The sequence below is a fragment of the Motacilla alba genome, chromosome 2 (assembly GCF_015832195.1).
Source record: "Motacilla alba alba isolate MOTALB_02 chromosome 2, Motacilla_alba_V1.0_pri, whole genome shotgun sequence".
Lineage (NCBI taxonomy): Eukaryota > Metazoa > Chordata > Aves > Passeriformes > Motacillidae > Motacilla > Motacilla alba.
Genome location: NC_052017.1, coordinates 32,278,072 through 32,295,125, shown reverse-complemented (window position 1 = coordinate 32,295,125; position 17,054 = coordinate 32,278,072). Strand labels below are relative to the sequence as shown.

The window sequence follows — 17,054 nt, the reverse complement described above, 5'->3', positions numbered from 1 at the left end:
TGCCTGCATTGACAGTAGGGAGCCTTTCTGCTCTGGGGCAGCTCAGCTTGCAGTAGAGCACAGATTTCCCAGTGCAGAACAGCGTCGTGGAGGCAACATGTCAGGAGGCTCACTTTAAAACCTCTCCTAAACAGCAAACAGACATAGTTCCTTTAACCTGTTCTATTCAGCCTGGTCTGTACCTCAGAAATGGTAGGTCAGAGGGCAGAAAATCAGTGGCATGCTACCTTTGGTCTTGTTCAGTGTAGTAGGTACTTCTTGGCAGCCCTCCAGGCAGTGTTTCTAAAGTGCTTGCACAGCTCTAACACAGCCAGTCCTGGAGTTTTACAGCTCAAGTGAAGGGCCAGGTAATGTGACGTTTGGTGATTCATATGGTCTGGTAAATACTTTATTTTCCATAATGCTACTTATGGAAAATACTTACGGCTTCTTTTCCTCACTCAGTAAAGGAGAAGGGGATGGATGAAGCCAGAAAGAAAATAGGAAGATGGTCAGACGATGGTTTGGAGGGGAGAGAACAAAGTTTGGAGTTCTGGCCTGAGGGGAAGTGGGATGACTTGTCATTGCAGCAGTGGTTACTTTTAATTTAACTCCATGGATTGTAGAAAAACTGTGAGCACTTTAATTACATAATGACCTCTAAAATGAAGGTGAGCAGAAATGCTGAATTCATAGAACACATTTCTAGCTGTCAGCCAAATTTTCTGAGTGAAACCCGTTATCAGCTTGGAGAGGGGAAAATGAAGCTTGCTATATGGAACTTTTCATTACATTTTTTGAGATCTTTACTGGGTATTAGAAGGCAGAAGAGAGAATTTGTTTCATGCCTTTATCAGAGTGCTGCAGTCTCAGCTGTTCCAGCAGATTTTGGACCCTCTCATGTAAGCTGTGCCAATCCAGTGGCTGCAGGGAAGGGGCAGGCTGTGTATGAGTGTGCAGCCTTGCTCCTCTTCCTGCCCTGTGGTGCCCAGTGAGGTGGCACAGGAAGAAGTGTGTGGGCACCACGGCAGCTTGCTGGCAAAGGCATCATCTTTGACTGGAAGCAGAGGGCGAGCAAGATTTACAGTCTGCTAATAAAGCAGCAAAATGGTTTAGTTTGGAAAGGTATCTGTGCTTCCATCACCTGCTGTAACTGGAAGCAGAGTGGTGGAACAGGGAAACATTTGGTCTCACGAAAAACAGGAGTTCTGAATGAGTGTTGGAGCCTAATGTAATCATGTTAATGGCTTGCTTCCTGCTTTGCTGTGCTAACATGCCACTGTGTATGCCTGGGTGCTTTTTCTAACAAGAAGATTCTTTCCTCCTTGAAAGACAGAAAAGCTGTCCCCAGAAAAGCTGGGGGAGCTGTTAAATTCTGAAAGCTATATTTAGCTGGGAGCAATTAAAGCTAGCACTGTATAATGAATGACACTTGAGATTAGCTTATCCATCAGGCAAACAGTAAGATTTTAATGTTTGGTTTCAGTCAGACTTGGCATTACTGTTAACTTTTGCTTACATTCATTAAACTATGCATTTTAGAAGGTGTCTCTGGTGCAGGTTGTTCTGGAGAAGTTATTTGCTTGCTTACTGTTCCCACTTTGTTTCTACTTCCATTTTCAGTGTAAACCCTGTAGTCTCATGTTTCTTTTGAAAGAGGTAGCTCTGCTCCACCCTCCAGTCAGCAGATGCCTGGTTTGCTCTTTTCATCATCTTTATGCTTGCAGCATGTTGGTGCAGGGAAACGACTCTGCAAACACTGTGGTTAAAAATTTGGCTTTGCCCTTCTTCAGTTATTAATGGAATTAAATTTCCACTCTAATTTCTCTCTGTAGTCATGTTGCTACCGGCTTTAGGAGAACTTGCTGCAGGGATAAATGGCTAACTTTGAGAAGGGAGAGAATTGGCTGGTTCCTCCCCAAGGGCCCAGTTCTTCTTGATGCAGACTTACACCAAATTGCAGTCTATTGCCAGACTGAGTCTTTGTTACACTCCTGGTAGGCTCTCCTGGAAACAGTTAGAAGTATTAGTCCTTCCTTAGGACTAATACAGTACAAACCATCTTAATTAATTGCTGTAGATTTGTTAAAAGGTCACTTATTGCATGTTCATTCTCTTTTCCCCTTGGGTACCAAATAATTAATTTTCTCCATTCTGCATTAAATGAACATCCCTCTGTGATGCTCACATGGTCTAGAGTCATCCTCTGCGAGACATGTTTGTTGCTCAGTTTGTCCTTCTATTCCAGTGCATCAGGCTCTAGAGTTTTTCTGGTCTGATGTTCTTGAGCATGTCTGTACAACTGTGAGCTACTTTTTTATTACACGGACACAGAAAAAGTTAACAATCAATCAACAATGCATTAAGCTGATCTGGATTTCCCAGATGGTTTTAGAATTTGTGTACCCGTGTTGCAAATTATTCAGAAACAAAATCATAGGAGTGCTTCTATATGCTCACTGGTCAGAAGAGATCTCTTGAGTACAGTAGTTTGGGGACCAAGGGGGAACAAGGAGCCTTTTTTCAACCAGCAAACTGTTGGGGAAATTTCATTTTGGGAGAAGGAAAACTTGATGTCTATGCAAAAATGTGGAAAGATTGTGGAACAGCAAAGGCATCCCTCGGCTTTATGGGGTGAATAAGTTGTTGGTACCTTGGCTTCCTGAGCTGCTGATGGCCTAAGGTGCCCAGTGAAGGATACTTAGGCTGTGTCTCCTTATATCTGTCACTTTCCTTTAGGGTCCTTCTAGGGACCCTGTTACTTCAATATGATATGTAATATACTCCTAGTAACTAACATAGTACTTTGTAACGTGTATCAGATAATTTTTTTTTTTCTGTTTTTCTTACAGTGTTCATGAAAATATCACAGAGAATTAAAGGCACAAATTTTTCAGATCTAGCTTGTTGGGGTTTTTTTTTGAAGGCTTTTTATAAGGTTATTCTGTTGCCTTAACTGTGAGAAGTTTTTAATATATGATTAGTTGGAAGTTTCAAATGTAGAACAGCTTAAATTTTGAGTTACTGGGAAAAATGCCAGCAATAGATTTAGGAAAGTCTGAGTAATAAAATCATAAAGCTGGTTCATCGCTCAAATATGTTGTTATTTCAGCTGCCTCTGCCCACTGCATGTTCCTACAGGCTAAAAATGTCAATAGGCTTTTATATTAATAGCTATTTTAGGACTCTAATCTTAAAAGGCAGTACAATGAAAGCACCTTAGATTAATCAAAAATATCAAATTTAACACATCAAGTGTTCTTTCTTACTCTAATTTTAAAAACTTCCACCCTTAATACTTAGATGATTAAAAATATGCAAGTTCATGTGTTGAAATATCCTAAAATTAAATCACAGATATTTAAACTGCAAACCAGATGGGGACAGTGGCATTATTAGGAATTGATATAGAAGAAGCAAGAAATTGAGCGTAAAATGTGAAATTAGGAGATCTTGAATATAGACAGCTGATAGGAGAAGGCAAAACGATAGCTCAAAACTGTGAGTGGAAAACAGTGAAAAGAATTTCCTTTTTCCTTGGAAAATATGCTAAGACTGTAAGACCAATATTAAATAAGGGCAGTAATGTCAATTCAAGAAATGCAGAGGAATTTAATTTCATTACTGAATTAAAGCTGTAGTCTGACAGCATGTAGAAGTAATAGCTAAGAAAAAATTAAATTGTAACAGTAATCCAAATTCAAAACTGTTGTCACAAGTAATTTGAAGGATTCTCTGCTTCTCGTTCTGATTTTGAAGAAATATCAGGAAAGCCTCAGAGAAAGCTTAACAATGTGCTAGTTATTATAAACAGTCTGTGGTAGTCAGACACTGGTTTGTCTGGGGCTGATTGATTGCAGACTTTTGGAAAATTTATCATCAAGCTGATATGGGAACTTCCTCGGGGCAATAGAAATTCAAATCTAATAATTGGAATGAAGGACCATGCAGTCCATGAATATAAAGGCATACTAAACCATTGTTCCTTTTTAGCTCAAATGGAGCATGTTAAACTTTGTCATAATTTCTTTTTGGTAGTGTTCATGTTGTACAGAGGAGTCTTGCAGGCTGCTAAAACTGTAAAATTGGATGGTCTTCAGGAAAGGTGCATTTGACTAAACATCAAAGCCCTGTGTTAGTTGCTTCAAAGCAATGGCTGAATAATGTTACAAGTTTGTAAAGAGCAGTGCCCCGGCATCTATTTCTGTTCAGGATTCTTCTTTCTTGTTTTTGTGCTGACAAGATGTTTGGGTGGGTTCCCCACAGCCTCAGTAGTGTTACACACTTGTGCAGAGTTCTGCATCTTTGGAGCAAGAAGGGTTTCTGTTACAAAATACATTGCTCTCACACTGTATTAGTAGACTAAAACTCAACTTGCTCAATTATGTGGGAGAATGTGGGTAACCTGAATTTTTAATGCATATCTTTCAGAAAAATGTCAGCTGTAGGTACTGCATTTTAGGGAAATATTTTGGGAGGGGACAATACACAAAAATCAAGGCAGAAAAATTTTTAGCTATTCATATATCCTACTTGTTACTTCCCTTGTTCTTCTCAAGTATGAAAGGACAATGCAGCAGGAAGTTTTATTTCTCATCTGATTTTTTGGTTTGTTTTTCAGATCCAACACAAGACTCATGTGAGCTTGCCACATCTGGCCTAATGGAATAGCTCATCCTTTCACTTCTGCAACAGAAGAGATTTGGATTCTTCCTGGTGGCAGTGATCCTACCCACTCACTGTAAGTCAGCCATTCTTCTCTCTCAGCTGTGCTGCCCTCCTTCTGGGAAAGCAGAGGTTAAATTGGTGTGGAGCCTGTTTTAGCCTAGAGAGAGCATGATCAAAAAAGCTGTGTAAGAAGCTTCCTGGTATGAAGAATCACTCAGTCAATGGAGGGTGGGAGAGGTCTGCAGTACAGCTGAGAAGGGGCAGCAGTTCTGTCCCCTTTTGGGATAAGTGGTGCCTAATTAGATGTCTAGAAGAATAGAAGAAAGTAACAAAGAAATAGAATAGGTAAACCTGAAGTTGTGCCAATGTAACCTTTTATTCTGCTTAGACATGGGTTCAGAAATACCTCAAAGCTGTGTTACTTTTGAGGGAAATGGGGAAAAAATAGCATTTGTTGGGTTGTACTGTGTTTGGTTTCCCTTCAGTCAAAGGCTTTGGGGTTTCCACCGAGTCAGGAAGGGGGACTCTCACCCATTGCACCGTTGGACTGTGTGGTTTGTGTCTCATTCTAGACATTTGTGTTCTCTAGTCATTTGTGTTCTCTCTAGACTGCAGATAAATAGAGGACTTGGGCAAGGTTGAGATTATGCTATCGGTGACATTGAAAAACTTTTTGTCCTGCTGGTGGGTTTTTTTTCCTGAGTCTTAACTAATTGTGAGATTTAGCATTGGGAGAAAATTCTGTCCTGAGTCATAATTCCAGTCATGGCACTTGTGGCATTTTATCTTCTCTAATAGTATGTAAATGTAGTCACAATGCATTCTGAATACTTAACAATTTCTCTTTTGGTGTAGCAATGTTGATAATGTATTTGAACTTTCTGGCTAGCTGCTTTTGCTGCATTTCAACTTTTAACATTTGTATTTGTGCATGTGTTTATAAACATATCTATTCTTGTCGTTTTAAACCTGTAGGGACTAGATTAGTATTTTAGAGCACATAAGCTGGTTAGGATGTTTTAGGCCTTATGTGCATGTAATCTACATATTTGATTGCAGTTTTGGAAGGCTAGGTGTTCTGAACTTTGCAATTCTTATAGTCCTGTGTATAAATTGATGTTTTTTAAGTCAGTCTTGATAGACTTAACGTGCATCTCATACTTGTAAACCAGAATAGAGCACTGCTCTTTGCACTAATTTCTTCCTGTATTTGCACCTGTGTTTGTGTAGGTTTAATCACTGTTTAAACTTGGTGAATTTTCAGACTGAATCTCTGTTTCTCTTGTGAGCATCTAGAAGGTATCACCAGCTCTGTGATGCCCAGTAGGAACTTGCTTTCCCCTGGGAAGCTGGAGATGAGTCATGAGAACTGAGGTATGGAGCAGGCACAAAGACTGAATCTTTGCTAGATGTGACTGCTGTAAAGCACGTTAAAAACCACATATGTTTCCAGCTTCTCTAAATTAGAAGCTGTAAAGGTGTGAGTGGAGAAGAGCAAGGAGTGGAAAATACTTTCACTTGGTTATTTCTGTTGGTAGGTACTGCCATACTGCTCCAATGGGAGGTGCCCAGTTGCTGTAGGATCCTTTTACCTGTGAAGATAGAGGAGTTTATCAACACTGTTACAAAACAGCTCACTGATAAAGCTGGGAAGTTTTATGTTTAAGTGGCAAACCAAAGTTTTTTTATTGCCTAATGGCTTTCAAAACATTTCTGTACGAGGCAGGAATGAACACAGACCTGCCCCACCCCAGTGTGCAACATGTGGTAATTTTATTTACTGAGGGGGTTCCTGTGAAACAGATAGGTTTGTGACTTCACATGGAGTCATGCAGGAAACCTGTGAAAAACGCTGGTCAAGACCTTATCTGCTTGTCCTAATCTTTCTAGTGTTCACCATGGAAAGGCAGCTTTGATAGCAAGGGTGGTAGATTTACAGGGACACAAAACTGACAGCGTTTGAACGGTTACCAAGAGGGAATTTTTCATTGCTCCTCTAACAGGGGCAGCAGAAGACTGAAATGAGAATTAGGATTTACTTTTAACAGTGGTGCTTCCAGTTCCATGCTGATGCAGTGCAATCCTGTTGGTGTATGCTCTCAGAATGCATTAATACTTTGTAACACCCTATTTGTGAGATACATTAAATCTCCCATTAACACATGGCATAATTTCACTGAATAGCTCTGTATCTGTTGAAAAAGGAAAGAAACAGTAGCTGGTGCTCAAAGTGAATTCACCTTTAAGTGGCTATCTTAAATTAATTTTTACAAGCTTGAAAATTGAATCTATGGCTGTTACAGGAGCAATTTCCATATGCCACCGAGCCCTTAGAGGAATTCTTTCCTGCTCTCCTGAATATAGGAAAATATAGTGAAAGAAGTGATCCTCAGTCCACATAATTTTTTGTAAAAGAAACTTCATGGAAACCTTGTGTATTCTGGTCTTTGTTGGTATTTTCTGTTAGTTTTGCCAACCTAAAATTCCAAGCTGGGTTTTTTGGTACAAATATTATGTACATTGACTATTTGGTTTTATCTCACTTGTGAAAGGTATTTAATTTTACTTTTTAAGCTGAATATCAGCAGCTCAGTGCTGTCTGCTGCTCTTTACTAATAGTGTTATATGAAAAATTCTTCATATAGAACAAAATTCTGTGTTAAAATATGTCATTATATGTCATTTAGTACTTCCTCTGAAGGAAAAAGGGGCCAAATCTTAGCATGCATATGCTTGTAAACGCAAAAATAAGGAATGTACCAACCCTAGTTTTTGTGTACAAGCTCAGGACTATAAATTTAAGCCACTTCTGTCAGATATATTTCTTTTGGAATTAGCTGTGAATATTTGTACTAACTTGTCCAGTGAATAGTAGCAGAGGGAAACCTCGGGAAAACTCCTGAAAAAAAAAGAAAAAAGTGAAGAAGTGAAGAAAAAAGCTGTTTGTTAACTTCTTGTCTTATTAGTTGCTATTGGAACAAATTAGTTTTGTTATTTTTTAAGACCAAAACAAACTGTTACATCTGAGTATCATGGATGGCATCTGTGGTTGGGGGGGTGGATAAGCAGGTTACCTACCTCATGGAAGCATAATTTATATCTTTTAGTTTTAGCCATAGATATTTTGATCTAAACCAGAAAACAACTGCTTAGACAGAGGAACTGTTTGAAACAAGCAGACTGCTGTTTCATATGATCTCAGAATAAAGTCATTTTTAGGACTTGTTTCACTAGAAAATAAGTGAAATTGCTAAAAGGTGGATGAAATATACAGACACAGTTTCATTAATACACCATGATATTATTTATCATTTATATGCATCTTTTAGGGCAAATTGTTGCTTGTGCCAAATGTGTCAAGCTGATGTTTGGCTTGAGGTCGTGTGACGAGGTAGTGAACTCCTCAACCAAGGTGACAGACCATTCTCCCTGGATTAAGGGCAGAGTATGCCACACACATGAAAAGTCAGGTCTTTTTAATAGTTACTGCTTCCTACTTTGGCAGAGGCTATGAACTTTAAGTGCTTGAAATAGCTAATTGGCATAGCCAAAAGTAACTTGGGAGATCGTGAGTCTTGTCTCCTGTTATGGAAACTTTAGATTCCTTAAGCTTAAATGCAGAGAAAAGTACCAACTACTGTGTGTCTGGTTGCTCCAGAGACAATCAGCTGGGTCACCCCTCCCATTTTAGCAATAGGAACAAGTTGCCTTCTTACTGACATTACAGTGAGGATTTATGAAGTGAGAGTCTGCATTTTGCTTACAGAAAGTGATACAGATAGTCCATATTCCTACACCAGTGAAAATGTTTTCATCACACCCTCACTGAGCAGAAGCATGCACTTTTCACGAACTCAATCCTCTGATGTACATAATTTTTTGCTTGGAAAAGCCAAAAGAACTTGCATCTTCTTTTAAGAGTAGCTCTAAGAGACCATCTCTGTCTTTTAGTATATGCTTGAACATGAACTTCTGCCAGCCTTATCTTATTGAAAGAAAACGGGGCAAATTTTTCCTGTCTTTGCTTATGTAGACTGATAATTTATTTGTCCATCAGCTGAAGGATAGAAGTAAAGCCACAGATACATCAGAAGGCAAGATTTGTCATGTTTCAAAGGTGGCCTTAGAAATAAATTATGACCAACAGCTGTATAGCTTCAGGGCCCCTCTTTTCCAGTTGTGCCACAGCAAAGGTTTTGTGTGCAAGAGAAATGCAGGAGGGTGGAAGAGAAGGTTGCAGTTGTTGGTGGGCTCCTGTAGCATGGTAATGGGGATGTGAGACTTAATCCCCAATGCTGCCAAGTGTAATAGTGAATGAGAGGGATGGCTTTGGCCTCTAGTCACTGGTGCTTATTCTCTGATTCCTAGTTTACATGCCTTATACTCATGAAAAGGTCATATTCTTGTTTTGATTCATAAGGCATGTTCTCATAGCACCAGGTACTTGAAGACAAAATGCAAGTGAAATTGTTTCTTTAGGCTGGAAAAAGCTTCCTACTAAGAAGAAAAATGTTATGATTATTGGAGTAGTTACTTCTCAAGAAGAAATAAAGATTAAAGACTGAGTAAAATGTTAACAGTATAATTTTTCTGAGCTACATGTATAAAGCTGAGTGGCTTCTTCAGTTTCAATTAGTGGGCTTCTCTTAAATTAATGTGTTTTAATCTTATTTTATCCTCGTGTGCTTGCCCAAGAATGTAATGTTGTAGATTTCTGTTGTACTTCCTACCAAACCACATATGAGGGAGAAAAAATGGTCAAACCTGATGAAGTATAATTATCAATAGTGATGAATAAACAGAGATGAAAGTGTAAAATTTGCAGTATTTGTTTAATGAGTTTCTTTAACTTACTCAACTTCATGCATCTCACAAAACGTCTGTTGTGGAGACATGTGCTTTTTAGTGATCAAAGCATAGCAAGAACTTTTCAGAATAGAAGTACATTCTCACATCAACTTATGTTTCAAGAACATTAACATTCTGAGAGAAAACCAGGAAAGGTGTTACCTGACAGGAAGTAAAACATGCTGTCTGGTAACTTGGAGAAACAATAATGAGCATCAGAGTGAGGATGAAAATAAATTGATGATAAAATGATGGTGATAAAATAAAATTATGAAAAAGCTTCAAGAAGCCTTCAGTGCAGCAGCATGTTTTACTGTGACTTTCCCTGCTTTTCCTTTCAGAGAAGTCCAGGTGACTTCTCAGTCTTCAGATCTGGAGGAGACCTGGACTCTGCTGCTGTATTTTTGGAGGATGGCAAGTTATTAAAGAAAAGGAAAAGTTTTTGATCTAAGACTAGATTTCATATGATGCTTTACCTTCAAATGTAGCAAAAGTTATCTTTATTTTTTTCCCCTTAAGTTCTGCCCATGATGTGTTTGTCCCCTGGACTTTTTTACTTCCAGTGCTTAAATACCTGAACAATTTGCTGACTGTCCACAGGTGTGCTTGAATGTACTTCAAGCTGTACATTATATTAAACAGCAGGAATTATGCTTTCAGAGAAATCAAAGAAACTCAAGTTATTATTCTACTTTAGAAGTCTAATAGTAAAGGATTAATCAAAATGTTGACACTGGTCTTTCTGAAGCATGACATTTGTTTGGAACTTCTAACAAGCTGTCAACTGCTCTAAAAAGGAAAAAATTTAATTCATGGGGGCACTTACATTAGCTAAAAGGCAGAAACTCTCAGCTGCTTTAATGGTCCACAGGCAGCAGTACTCACTGTGGTGACAGTGAAAAAGCAGTATGTTTGGTTGAGGGGCATCAATAGAATTTGGTGTTGGTGATGACAAGGAGGACTGCAGAATGGCCCTGTCCCTTTGTGTGTAATTTTTTTTAATGCCAATTTTTATTGGGCAACAACTCTTTGCTTCTAAAGATTTCAACTGTTAATGTTTTTAACACATTGTGATGAGTCACGTGCCACCTCCTGCCTGCTTTTGTTTTTGCCACCCCTGGACAAGATCATAGTAACAGGTGGTTGGCAAAGTAAAATGCACCCTAAGAAAACTGGTTTGTAGTTTTACCCTTAATACCATTCAGCTTCTGGCCAGCAGCTTTTGAGGGAAAACCTTTGTTTCAGGAGAAATATGAAAAGCATTCATTGTTTAGTTCAAGCTTTGGGACTCTGAAGGAAACTGGATTTTCCACTCTATGGAGTGAGACAGGCTGCAAAATCTAGAACTTAAAAGTTCAATGGATTTTTATTTGTCCTGAGGGTAGTGTAAAATAAATACTTTCTATGCCTGTAGTTGGCTGTTTGTTCTATCTTACACAAATTGTAGTGTGTACTTCGCCTTTAACATTTTTACATGTGGTTTATGTTTTGGGCTAGAATTGTCTGGTTTTTGTTTGCTGGGTTGCCTTTTTTTCCTCTTTTTGTTGTTTTGTGGGTTTTTTTCGTACCATATAGCTATTGAGGAAATCTAAAAGAAGCCACTAATTAAGAGGTGGTGCTAGCTAAGTAACAGCTGTTAAAAGCGTGATTCAGCATCTCCTGCTGCAACTAGCTTCCCCTGCAAGTTGTGAAATCTCAATCTATCCTGTCTTTGCAAAATCCTTGGTAAAGTGCAGGTAACCAGGGTGCAGGGACTGCCACAGTGGCTGTGTGGTAGGTTGACACCAGGTGCCACCTAATCCACCCTGTCATTCCACTCAGCTGGATGGGACAGAGAAAATATAGTGGAAGGTTCATGGGTCAAGATAAGGACACAGAGAGATCACTCAGCAATTGCTGTCATGGGCAAAACAGTCTTGGCTGAGGGAAATTAACATAATTTAATGCCTGTCAAATATGGGATCATGAGAAATAAACCCAAATCTTAAAACACCTTCCCTTCACTCCTCCCTTCTTTCTGGGCTCAACCTCCAAATCTACTTCCTTCCTCCCAGTGAACAGGGAGTGGGGAATGAGGGCTGGAGTCACATCATCACACATTGTCTCTGCTACTCTTTTCTCCTCAGGGGAAGGATTCTTCACTCTCCTGCCCTGCTCCAGTGTGGGGTCCCTCTGGTGGGAGACACTCCTCCAGGAATTCCTCCTTTCCACGTGCTGTAGTTCATCCTCAACTGCTCCAACATGTGTCCCCTGTGGGGTCACAGAACTTGTGGAACACTCCTGAAATGGGGTCGTGGCTTTGAGCTGGAGGCCCTTTCAACAGTATCTTGTAAGAAATAAGGAACCACTAATCCCATCTTTTTCCTGGATGGCTGGCTCTGTGTGGGATGCTCCAGCTGTGCTGCACAGGCTATTCACTGCAGACTTGGACTCAATGATCCTTGTGGGTCCCTTCCAACTCAGAGTATTCTGTGATTCAGTCGTCACTTGTGGGAAGATAAATTCATGGTTGTTTTCACTTACATAACCATGCATCACATTTCATTTCACTTATAGCCCAGAAATCTGACTGTAATGCACTCGATATGATGTATGCATTTAAAACAAAGGCACTGTCCTAGAGAAAATAAATGTGCATCTTAAGACTTGATTAAAAAGGGATCATTAACACTTGAACAAGGGGCTAGTATCATTTCAGATGCGTATATAGAAAACATGATTATTAATATGCCTATACTTTGCATAGGTATTGGAAATGAAACAGTTTTATGATCACCAAGAATTAAGGGGTTTGCCATGGAAAGTACAGCAGAAGTTCTGCGCCTGATGGATGGAACAGAGCTGGTGAAGGTGTATTTGGTAGAGAGGAAGGCTGCAGTCCCCCTGAGTGCCTGCCTGAGGCAGATGGCAGGCTGATGGATCTGAGTACGGGGGCCAGCTCAGAAGGCCCAGCCATGCAGGTGCTCAGTGAAATGTCCAGATCTGTCTCTGCAGTGAGTCAGAGCTCAGGGGCTTCTGCCTCTGCTTCCAAATGTGCTGCCATCAGTCTGGTGTAATCTAATAGGCAGTGACCTTTAATTGCCTTTTGGCCTTGTGGCATCAAGCTGCTACTGCCACAAATGACAATTAGTAAAATTCCTCTCATTAGACAGCAGTGAACAAGGGTTAACATGATGAAAGTGCAGGGTAAGGAAGATGTATTTTCCTTTATAAAGAATATCTTATTTCTATCACAAAAGCATCCATATGACTGCATGTGTTTGAATTTCAGAGCATTTTGAAATGATTGTGAAAGATAGCATTGTTGCTACTTACTTATTTAAGTTAGCAGTTGCAAAGAAGTTCTGGTTCAGTATGTTAAAAGGAAGATCAAATGGAAGACTGTTTAGTGGTTTTGGATAAATTATGGCAACTCAGTTTGGACTGTTTGCTTTCACCTGATTTATTTAATTTGCTACCTGTGAAATACCCTGTTTCTGTCCATGGGCACATGAAGGTTCATTAATGTTGTTGAAATAATGTCTCTCTGCTTGCTCAGCTGAAGAAAAATCAGGCCTGCAGCATCCCTGAAAGTGGTTCTGAATCGAAAAAACAGTGGTTGTTTATGTACAAAATGTTAATTGTCACACTGCTCTCTTCAGACATAACTAATGTGTGACTTAATTTCGATATGTTAACTGAGAATCGTTATGTTCACAGGGGAAGTAACACATTTGTCACGTGTATTTACTTTCTCATGCTTAATGCATAACATCCAACTTGACAATTCCTGCACTTGTTGGTGAGTTTAAGCTCCTTAGATTTACTGTGTAAGGTGGTTAAGCTGCTGGTTTTAACTTCCAAATGCCTAATGCTTTTTCCATGTCCTCACCTAGCTCCAGAAAACTATCCCTGGCATGGGTAATGGGGCAGGGAGGAAGACAGAGAGAAATTGAGCTGTTAGATGGTAAAAGGACATGTGAACTCTGAGCAATCAGTCCCCAGGCAAAATTAATATAAAGTCAGATTCCTGTGCAAAAAGCAGCAGCATTTATTGGAAACTTTAATGATTTTAAAGCACTGTATGCTGGATTTGTATGGACAATTTGTAAGAACAAATAACAGACTTTCCAAAATTAGTTGCTGAATGCCATGGGGAGTAGAAGCTAATTTTGGGAATAATACTGAAATTTTGACTAGATTGGCAGTTGGTAATAGGTCAAAATTTGTATTTCTGGGAATGCTATCATTTATGTGATAGAAAAATGTGAGGTGTGAAAGCTTTTACTGCAGGTTTGGGTCTAAATGAACTTCACCTTAGGGTGGCTGTTTTAGGAAGCACAAAGATGCAATCAGCTTTCACTGAATGCTGATCAGAACCTGGCATGTGGCTATCATTTGTCCCATTTTCAAAATCCTTTTCCAAAACCCTAATGTGCTAAAAGGAGGAAAACATAAGGAGAGGCATCCGAGTATTCTTCTCTGAGTAATTCAGTAACTTTTTTGTACTTGACACAAATATAAGTTATTTACCTTTTTATGGATGCACTTCAAAAATGAACTGCTGCGTGGCTCTAGTAGTATTTTAGTTCAATGACAAGCTGGAATACAACATCAGGTCCCCAAGAAATGCTTTGTGTTGCACTGTATTTTCTTTCACCTTTTAGAAGTGTGATGCCCATTCAACATAGTAAGCAATCTATTCCCAAAATCATCTTTTGTGATGCTGGAGGGTGGCAGGAGATCCTGCTTGTTTTGTCACGGTGTTTTATAGTTTATTAGTGACTTGAAGCAGTGATCATCTTCACTGTGATCTGCCTAACTGGTATTGTAAAATCACTCTAATGAACAATTTTTTGCTCTCTCACCCTGGGAACCATATGGGAAGAGTTTCAGCAACACTCTTTTATTATTCTCACTGTTAGTGTGAGTGTCCTCCTCTGGAAGGTGATTATAGTGAGGGATATCATGAGGCTGGTGAGCGGTCAGGTGAGTCAACAGGTCAGAGAAGAGTCTGAAATAGGAGCTGGGGCACTGGCAGCCCCCGTGGCCACCTTGTTTGTTTGCAGCTAGAACAGCCAGTGCATTGATTTTCTTATTTTTTGGGTACAAAAGAGAAGACTGTCAGACTTCAAATACTGATAATGTAACTTCTCCAAATGCCATACTTGCAGCTGCCGTTGGCAATTCCCAGATTTATTTTTAATGGGATGTTGCATGTAAATCCTTGTTATTTTGGTGTAACAACCCTAAAGATTTTTGTGGTTTTGGACATATTTTATGATGTAATCTCAAAAACAGTGTAACATGTTAGGAGAAATAATTGGGTGCCTTTTTGTAAGGAAGTCTTAGGGGGTTTTTTACTTAAATTTCCATTCACTGTAAATTTTTTTTCACATTTCTCCTCCAGCTCCTCCTTTTCTACATACATTTAGTTTTTCTACCTTTTCACAATTAGACGTGTAGAACAAAAGAATGAAAATCAGTTCAATGGGTCTGGTTTAACTGCCTGTATTGCACAGGTGTATTTTTTTCCACAAGACAGTGTGAGTTAAGACAATGCTTTAATGTCTGCAAATGTCATGTTTTCCAGTCAAGGCTGGATGAAAACTCTGTGCATAGAGTTTTAATTTATGTTCTGAGCTTTGTAAAGATATTTTCATGCTTTATGTATTCTATATTTTATATTGTTAGAAATATGTTCTTGAATAAGTATCTCAAACCTTTAATGCTAAAAGTATTGCTTGGTGGCAAAATTGTAAAAAAAATGCATTCAATGAAAGATTAATATTAGTAAAAGTTAGGGAAAAAATGTAGGTCAGCATGGGTGAAGTAGGCGTGAGTGCCATCTGTCAGGAAAATAGCTTGCAGTATTATGTTTCCTGCAACTTCATATGTTGATGTTTTAGTCATTTTAGACATTTTTATTAAAAAACCCTGAACCTTTCTGTGCCTTCCTCTAAGAAATTGCTTTGTTCTACTTTCCTTTTCATCAATTCATCCAGAGAGTTATATGAAATAAGACTTGTTAAGTATTGTCAGAACTCACTTTTTGCTCTATCCATAATTAACCACAGCTTTGTTTTTCCGTTGCAAGTCCTGATGGTCTAGCAAAGCCAGTGCCATATGTCAGCAGTTTAAAAACTAAAACTGATGAAGGATTGGAAGGAGACTAGAGAGAGAGAAGGCAAAGACTGGTGGAACTCTTTTAATATTTAGCTGTTTAAGGGGAATCTACATCACTTGTGAAAACTTCTGTTTATTGCTGGTTTTATAGTTTATAATTAAAATCCAGCTTGTTAGTTGCTGTTCAAGTATAACCAACCTCAAGAATGCTATGAAGCAACCAAAATGTTGGACTGTACACATCACAAAATTTTTCATGTTGTTGTCTGCTATCTCTAAGGCCTGCTGGCAGTGACTGGAGCTGAACTAAAAAATTATATACTACTTAGAAATAAAAAATGTGGATAGTTTAGTTGTACCACTCTTTCACTGAGCTCAAATAAATTTGTGTAAATTATTCATTCTCTCATATTGCTGAGGCATCCTAATTAAAACCTTCCATCTTTTAAGCCTCTAAAAATACTTGAGAATGAGAGCGTAACTAAAGCTTTTTTTTTAATCACGGGGTATTTCATTTCTATTTAATTAAATTCAAATAGATAGCTGCTAGCTTGCACTAACCTGAATCTAAATGTAAAATTGGGGACAGAACTGTCTGGATCAATTGAAAATAACAAATAACACTGCTTCCACTTTCTTGGCCACCAGCTGGTGATGACCATGCCAAAGCAAAGTGTGTGAACTACTTACTGTGACAAAAATCTTACTCTACTGAAGTGGATCAGGGAGGGGTCCTGTGATTTTTTATTTTTGTATTTTTTTATTTATTTTTTGTCAGGGAAACTACTGATCTCCTGGAAAGGACAGTAAAAAATTGCTTGGGAGCAAGAATTTCTTTAATTACTTGGGCAGATTTGAAAGTTAATATGATTTTGAGCTCTAACCTATCAATGGAGGCACTCTGAGCTGCTACTGAGACCCACAAAAGTTCTCAGCAGCTTTGTATTAACTCTGAGCTCTATTGCTGGAGGCAGGCCATATTTTTACATTGGGATGTCATATTGTAGTGGGCTTGTATAAACAAACTTACTGCATTAAAACTCTTTGGGTCTTCCTTGTTCTGGACTGTCTGTAATAGTTACATTATATTCACAGTTTTCTTTTTTTTGGCTAATCTCTGAACTTGCTTTTTGATTTTGTACCCTTGTAGCTAGGCAGAGGCAGGGCAAGATCTGACATTAAGTCACTCACTCTGAGATGGACGTTCTGATCTTCCCAAACATAGGTTTGCAACTTCTGCGGCTTCATGTTTGGTTTCTTCCCCTTTTAGAGGGCAGAAGTTCCTTTCAGCTCAGTCCAAGTTGAGCCTTTGTGGTAACCCTAGTTGGATTTGTCTTCCCCTCCAGCATTTCGGAACTTGAGGACATGGTGGTGGGATTGTATCATTTGAGGTGGGGAGAGGATCCCTTTTGTGGTTCTTTCCTGTTTAAGAGCTGCCCTGTTAACCAGTCAGA

At 39.0% G+C, this 17,054-nt stretch overlaps 1 protein-coding gene across 5 annotated transcripts in view; it reads left to right on the top strand.

Annotated features, from left to right (window-relative positions):
• OSBPL3 (oxysterol binding protein like 3) overlaps nt 1-17,054 on the top strand; it is an 85,199-nt gene that overhangs the window by 14,465 nt on the left and 53,680 nt on the right. For all 5 annotated transcript variants that reach the window (XM_038126783.1, XM_038126784.1, XM_038126781.1 and 2 more), the window contains one exon: nt 4,601-4,720. The gene's annotated coding sequence lies outside the window, so the exon portion shown is untranslated. The remainder of the gene's footprint in view (nt 1-4,600; nt 4,721-17,054) is intronic.